The following is an 8,042-nucleotide window of genomic DNA, read 5'->3' on the forward strand; positions in this document are numbered from 1 at the left end:
TAAAGAAAGAAAACATACCTAGGGGAGAATACAGCTGCAGTTCATACACAGACATTACAGTTTATAAATGCATTATACAGGATCTAATGGCTTTGGGGTTGTTGCTTTTGGAGATTGTTGAAATGTATGATTTTACCCAACGAGCTTCAGTTCAGCTCTTCAGAAGCCTACGGGTGACGTCACGGAGGCTCCGTCCATTTTTTATATACAGTCTATGGACTGGACTCAGGATTAGTGATTGATCCTTTGAATGCCTGACCCTCAGTTTCCAACCACAAAGTGGAAATGAGATGATCTGCTTCTGTTAGTAGCTGCGTATCGTCCACCTGGACCTTACTCTGAGTTTCTGACACATTTTTCAGACTCAGACATTTTATTGGGTAACTTAAAAATGCTGACTAACTATAAAAATGACAACCTAAATTTTTTATCCAGTGCTGTCGAGCATCATGACAGCAGAATGATGTGCCGAGCAAATTAGCTTTTCCAAGAGGAGCTATATGAAAAGGATGGAAATAAAGATTTGTGGGTTTGAAGCTCCCCTTGATGCTGGAGTATTGTTCCTTATTTTGACTATTGCTAAGTTACACGTGCATGCTGGACCTGGCACGGGGGTAATAAAAGAAGGGGGTGTGTGAGGAGAAGAGAGCGGGAGACAAAGATATAACAGATGGAAAGCAACAACAACTGTATAATCAAAACAGATAAGCCAGACAACCAGCTGCTACAGCTGCAAAGAAACATAAAAGAAAACTTTCTATGGCCTGTGTAAAACAAAGCAGACAATCACCTGGAGCCCCCGTAACACACAAACTGAGAAAATACTTTGTATTTACTCTGGAGGGCATCAATTGGCTTCCAGTACTAAAGTGAGGAACCTTGGAGTTATTTTTGACCAGCATTTGTCCTTTGAGTTGCATGTAAGACAGGTTTCTAGGACCGCCCTCTTTCACCTGTGTAATATTGTTCATCCTTTAGTCACTAAAGTTGCAGAAAGAGAGCTTCAACCTGTTACCAGGTTCCACCACTAGATGGCAGACATCTGAACCATCCAGCAATGATCAACAGGAGAGCCACAACCCTACAAAACCCAACATACAGTGCCAGTCAGAAGTTACAGTTCATTGGGAAAGTTATGGAATCTAATAAGGCTGTCAACCTGTGATGCCTCAACATGAAATCAGATGAGTGAAATCTGGTTCATGATCAACATTTTTACTCATTTTCAGTACACCTTAAAAACCTGCATCTAAAAGGTTACAATGAGGGACATCCCAGAGAGACGCAGGAAACTAGTCCATGGATTACTGGATTACTGTAATTCCTGATTAAGGGTGGTCTCAGTTATATTCTGAAAAGTCTCCAGCTGATCCAAACTGCTGCAGCGAGGGTTCTGTTGAGAACTAGACGAAGAGTTCATATTTTTTCCAGTTTTATTTTTTCTTCATTGGCTCCCTGTTAAATCTAGGATAGAATTTAAAATTCTTGTCCTCACATATAAAGTTAATAGTGGTCAAGCTCCACTGGACTTTAAAGATCTCATAGTTCCAGATATTCCCAACAGAGCACTGTGCTCTCAGACTGCAGGTCTACTTGTGGTTCTTAGAGGGTCTAAAAGTAGAATGGGCGGATCTTGATTAGAGTTTGGCTATCAGGCCTTTCTCTTATGGAACCAGCTCCCAGTTTGGGTTTAAGGGCAGACGCCCTCTCTACCTCTAAGATTAGACTTAAAACTTTCTTCTTTTTTTTTATCAATCTTAGTTAGGAACGGAAGGTCATCCCTTTAGTTATGCTGCCATAAGCTTCGGCTGCAGGGACATCCCACGACGCACTGAGCACTTCCTTACATTTTGTCTCTTTGTTGTTTTTCGTGCATGAATACACGACATTATTGGCACCATTAAAAGGAGCTTTTTCCTTGCCAACACACGCATGCTCAGGCTGGAGAACTGAACCAAAGAGAAAAATCGATGCGATCTGATGTTTTCTTTAACTTGGTCATTTCGTGAATCGTCTTGTATGAACATTAGGTTTATGAACGTTATAAACTGATTTAGATTTATTTTAAATAGATCACAATCTGTTTGAATTGATTGAATGATTGAATTGTGTTTGTAAGTGTCCCGAGCTGACTTTGTTGTGAACTGGCATTGTACAAATTAAGCTAAATTGAACTGAATTGAATTAAATTGAATTGAATTGAATTGAATTGAATTGAATCAAACTGAATTGAATTGAACATCCTCAGAAGGAAAATGGAGAGCTTCTTTTCAGGAATTATTTGTTGTTACCGATAACAACGGTACTGGTATGCCAGTGATTTGGGGCATTACCTGATAAGTTAATAGCTGTAAAGGTAAAATTATTCTTATTTCTGAAAAGTGAAGAATCTTCCAAAGATTCTTTTATCTAGACAGTGATCCAGATCATCCCAAAATCCAATCAGTTGTTTCTTTATGTCATTTCAGATATTTCCTGAAACGTTGTGAGGGAAATCATCAGCTCTTCTTACTACAATAGGACCAAGTTAGGAGCAGACATCTTTGACGAGATGCGGAGGCAGCGTTCATCTGGAGCTGCCGCTAGGAGATGCCTGTTGTGACTGCACAGAATGCAGGATCCTGTATCGGAGTAGCACCGAAGCCGGAATGACCCGGCGTGTGTTCATTGTTGAGCTGTCGACATGTGATGCAATAAACCAATGCCAGCTGACATCCAGCGCTCTGTTTCCTTACTTTAGCATCATATGATGCTTGTTTTCTAATTGTTCCCCCTCAAATAATTGATAAAAAATCTAAAAAAAAATTGGCCTCTGTAAATGCCACCTTTACCATGTTTATGTGTGGACACAGGGTCAAAATGACCCCCTCTGCTGGTTCTAGGGGGTACTGGAATGTTGGCAGTTCTGGTGTTCAAAACATTCCTGGGTCCAGATCACCCCCAAAATCTAATCACTTGTTCCTTTATTCCGTTTCTGACATTTCCTGAAATGTCCATCAAAACCCATCCATAACTTTTTGAGTTATATTGCTAACAGACAGATGGACAGATGGACAGATGGACGGCCAAACACCGAAAACATGACTCCTCTTTGGCGGAGATAAAAAAGCAGAAAACGATGTTGGCTGAGATGGTCAAACAGTAGGAAGAATCCATATACAGTACCTATAAACCTTGTTTTACACAAACATTAATAAACTAATCAAACTCAAACAAACTCTACCTACAAGAAAAGAACACCAGCTCTAGGACGTTAATTCAAAATAAATCACACATACCAATAAAAAAAACACAAAAAGAAAAGCCTCCACTTGGTTTCACCCAATCATCTACAGCTGTAGTTACGAAGCGCTGGGTTGGCCACTCCCAAACACCGATCCTGCAAGGCGGGTCCAAACAAAGAACAACGTTAAATTTGAACAGAATGACCAATGCAACACAATACCGATCAAACATCCCGGGATGGTGCAGCAGGTTACATGTCAGCAGAACAGGAAAAAGTAAATTTAAACAAACATGGAATTAAGGTTAATGTAAGGGACGAGTGGTGAACAGTTACTCACTCACTTTGTCACAGGATGTAATATTTACTCCTTGTGCAAAATAAGAAAAATATTTCAGCTTGCGTTATGTACAACATGCACAACTGAACCATGACCAAATAAAACATGTATGAAATGTGCTTCCTATCCCACTTCTAACAGACTTCATTTATGTTCCCCCAGCGCCTGTTGTTTTACAGATCAATGGTATCGGTGGAAAAGCCGATGTCCGATATTTAATTCTGAAGCCAATAACGTCCGATACGATGCTGTGCCGACAATATTGTGCATCTCTAATTTTATCTCTATCTGAGATATTCTATCACATATCACATGCTTCTTCTCCTGAAGAAAGAAAGAAAGAAAGAAAGAAAGAAAGAAAGAAAGAAAGAAAGAAAGAAAGAAAGAAAAAACGTTTTAATCATCAGTGAAATTTTTAGAATATATTTTCATTCAGCCTCTAAAAACCTGTGAAGCAGAAGCAGTGATGGATCTGACTTCTCAAGCAGGAGAAGATCTTCTATCTGTGCTGCAGTTTTTCCACTGAAGACAGAAACGATGAGAATAATAGATCAGGATGTCAGAGAAATATTCCCCACCTCCTCTGAGGAATGATAATATTCAGTGTGGTTTACATGTTCATAAATCAGCAACATGTAACAACACGAGCTGCTGCTCGTCCTTCATCCGTCACGACGTCTGTCTGAGACACGAAGGCCTGAAATAAAGTGGAATGCACCTGTCAGTCAGCTACGTTCCAGCTCCAGCTTTCTCACCTGCATCCACCAGGAATCACCTGCTGTCTGGGTTCAGTGGTTAGAGCTCCCCCTGCTGGTTACAGTCATGAACAGGCCTCCTTTCCTGCCTCAGTCTGATTCCATGTTATCTTTCAGACATTCTGGAAGCGACTGTAACGCTGAATATAAACGTTTTGTGAGTTGAACTCGGTTGTTGCAGCTGTGGACTGATTATTCTCCTAAGACCCAGAGACTCAAGCCTTCCGCTGTAAAATAGAAGTTAGACAAGATGTCTCCTGGAGTTCAGACACATCGGGACAAAACCTCAGAGGATGATGGAGCAAATTCTGGTGATCTAGTTATTTCTGATGCCTAAATGGAGCCAGGATTCTTTGCAGGCTTTTATTAATGTCAACACGTTATCTGACATCTGAACTCCGCTCAGTAAAACTGTCTTTAACCACTTCATCGGGACGAAAGAAGCTGAGCTTTTTCTGTCCTGTTTTTTGTCTCAGCATTTCAGTTATTTGTGGGAAATTAGTCCATTCCATGTTGTTACTTCCAGCTCGCTGTGGATGTCAGCTGATGTTCAGATCACAGCTGATTTTAAGTTTGCTGAGGTTTACATGGAAGTATATACACTGTAAAACACACCATTGGTTCTAATAGAATATATTTAGTGGATATAACTTTATTTTAACTAGTTGTTATTAACAACAATCTTAAATAAGTCCTATAAACTTTGGAGAGCAAAAGGTTGAATAAATGAATGTGTAGCAAACCACTTTTGCTTTGCTAATTTTTGGCCACAAGGTGGCAGCCTGCATGGTTAAAAAGGTTGAAGTTTAAGAAAGTTAATTAAGCTATTTTTTAACGCATCTTTTGGACTGAGGTATAAAATACAGTTCATGATTTGGGTTTATCATAAGAAAATGTAATTTATGTGTTCTATATACAGATCGCTTAGTTGAAGCTTATGATTATAATCAGCTTTATTTTGAAGATCGCTTACTACTTCCGGTCGGCACTGTGCCTTCCGGTAACAACTTCCGGTAATAACGGCGGGTAGAAAACTCGAAGGAGACACGGAACAAGCTAACAGTACACGGAGAAAAGGAAAACGGTTAAAGTGTAACGGTGAATTACTGAAAGGTATATAGCAGCCCCCGAGGAGGCACAAGGTTAGTAGTAAGGTGTTTTGGTCACGGTCATGTTTGTTTGAGTATTTGTGTCAGCAAGCTAATGTTATGTTAAACTGTGTTCACGTTAGTGAAGCCATGTCGTTCCTCGGGATTGAACTCAAATGTAATTTCTGTCTCTTTAGTTCTCACGTTGGTCTCAACAAATGGAATTCATGGACTTTGAAATAAATGTTGAAAACCATCAGTCGAGTCTACAATCTTTCGGAGGGTATGCTACAGAATGTATTTAAGTTGATTCAATGTTAATGAGTACATGAAAATGGTGGTGGGGGGTGTTTGTGAGGGTGGGGGTTATTGCACAATGCTGTCCACTTCTTTTAACAACAAATTAGAAAAATTCATCATATGCAACTTTGAACTTTTACGTTTGGAGCTTAGACATAGTACCCAGTACTTTTTAAAAAGTTTTTATTTGATTGATCAGTTATTCAAATGACACAAAAAGGTTTCTAATGATTTCAGTCAGAGGCTTAAAAATTAGGAATAAACTATAATTTCATGTCTTTTTTCCAGTTATACAAACTGAAATGTCTCAAAGTTGCTCTTGGTCTTTACCTCCAATCTCATGTGTGGAAACCAGGTCTCAGCTAAAAAGACATGAAACATGTTTCCTGGTTTCCATATCAGCAATAATCCACCTTTCACCAGAGTTTCAGAGTCTAGACAACAAGTTCTACACACGAAAATACAGTTCAGGAAGGATGAAGGATTTATAGCTATTGTTGTTAGTGTGACTGGTCTCCAGTTACCGCTCATCCCTGTGTTTAAAACCAGTAAACTGCTCCGGTGTAAAACAACAACGTCCATTACCGTTCATAGAAACTCGTAAGAAAGGTTATGCACGACGTTTGCTACGTGTTTCCAGCAAGGCAGACATCAGTGCACCTGCACAGCCTGCACCTTCATTCATCCAGAAAAGTTCCAGAAAAGTTTCCACAGCAACAGCAAACTATGGAGAACTTAGTTAATACATCTGTACTGAATCTGATCAACATCTACTGACAGCAGATGTGCCCCAATCTTTAACACTGCTGTAATCAAATCTTTACCTAAAAATGACTCTTGATCCAGGGATGTTAGCTAATTATTGTCCTATATCCATCCTCCCTTTTATGTCCAAAATTCTTGAGAAAATAATTGCAAGTGAACTTTGTGCCCAGTTGAGCAGAAATAATCTGTTTGTAGAATCTCAGTCAGGATTTAGAGGTCATCGTAGCCCAGAGACAGACCTGGTGAAGGTTACCAGTGATCTTCTCATGGCCTCAGATAAAGGACTCCTGTCTGGACTCATCTTGTTAGATCTCAGAGCTGCACTCGATACCATTGATCACAACATTCTGCTACAGAGGCTTGATTGTGTTACTGGGATTAAAGGACCTGCAATAGGCTGCTTTAAGTCATATTTATCAGATAGATTTATGTTAATGTAAATGATGAATCTTCCTCACACACCACAGTTACTCATGGAGTTCCTCAGGGTTCTTGGACCAATACTTTCATGTTTTACATAATATCATTAGACAGCATGGTGTAAACTTTTATTGCTATGCAGATGAAAATAATCCGTTTGTTAGATTACAAAGATGTTTTCAAGACATAAAGACCTGGATGACTCTGATTTTCTCCTTCTAAATTCAGACAAGACTGATGTCTTTGGACCTAAAAATCTCGGAACACAATTGCCTAGCTATGTAATTCATCAGGATGGCATTAATTTGGCTTCCAGTACTACAGTGAGGAACCTTGGAGGTATTTTTGACCAGGCTTTGTCCTTTGGCTCGCATATAAAACAGGTTTCTAGGACTGCCCTTCCGTTACTTCAAGATTGGATAACTGCAATGCCTTATTAATGGGCTGTTCCAAATATTCCCTGAAAAGTCTCCATCTGATCCAAAATACTGCAGCGAGGGCTGTGGTGAGAACTAGTAGGAGAGATCATATTTTCTAGTTTTAGCTTCTCTTCATCGGCTCCCTGTTAAATCTAGAATAGAACTTAAATTTCTTCTCCTCATATAAATCTCTCCATGACCAGTCTCCATCGTATATGAAAGATGCCATAGTTCCTGATATTCCCAACAGAGACTCTGGGAAGTGGTTTCCAGAGTCTCTAAGAGTCCAATGGGAGGCGGAGCCTTCGGATATCAGGCCCTCTCTAATGGAACCAGCTTCCAGTTTGGGTTTGGGAGGCAGACACCCTCTCCACCTTTAAGATAAGACTGGAAATTGTCCTTGTTGATAAATCTTATAGTTATGGATGGCCTAGCCATTCCTTAGCTACGCTGCTATAGGCTTGGACTGCTGAGGGACGTCCCATAATGCACTGGGCTCTTCCTGGTATCTGTCTGCTCCTTATCTTCCATGCAGAAACATATGACAGTACTGGCATCATTAACGTAGTTCTCTTCTGTCAGCAGACCTTCCTGGATAAAAGTTGCCGTGTCTGTTAGTCTCTCTTTCCTGTCCTCTCCACCCTAACCGGTCGAGGCAGATGGCCTTCCTCCCTGAGCCGGTTTCTGCCGGAGGGTTTTCCTTCCTGGTAACAGGAGTTTTTCCTTTCCACC

At 40.2% G+C, this 8,042-nt stretch overlaps 1 long non-coding RNA gene across 1 annotated transcript; it reads left to right on the forward strand.

The window, feature by feature from the left end:
• Positions 1-1,566: 1,566 nt before the first annotated feature.
• On the forward strand, positions 1,567-7,661 carry LOC121642568. The gene is made up of 3 exons (XR_006010916.1): positions 1,567-1,598; positions 3,475-3,481; positions 7,584-7,661. It is a non-coding gene; the product is annotated as an uncharacterized LOC121642568 (long non-coding RNA).
• The last annotated feature ends 381 nt before the right edge of the window (positions 7,662-8,042 follow it).

This window comes from Melanotaenia boesemani, chromosome 7 (assembly GCF_017639745.1).
Source record: "Melanotaenia boesemani isolate fMelBoe1 chromosome 7, fMelBoe1.pri, whole genome shotgun sequence".
Classification (NCBI taxonomy): domain Eukaryota; kingdom Metazoa; phylum Chordata; class Actinopteri; order Atheriniformes; family Melanotaeniidae; genus Melanotaenia; species Melanotaenia boesemani.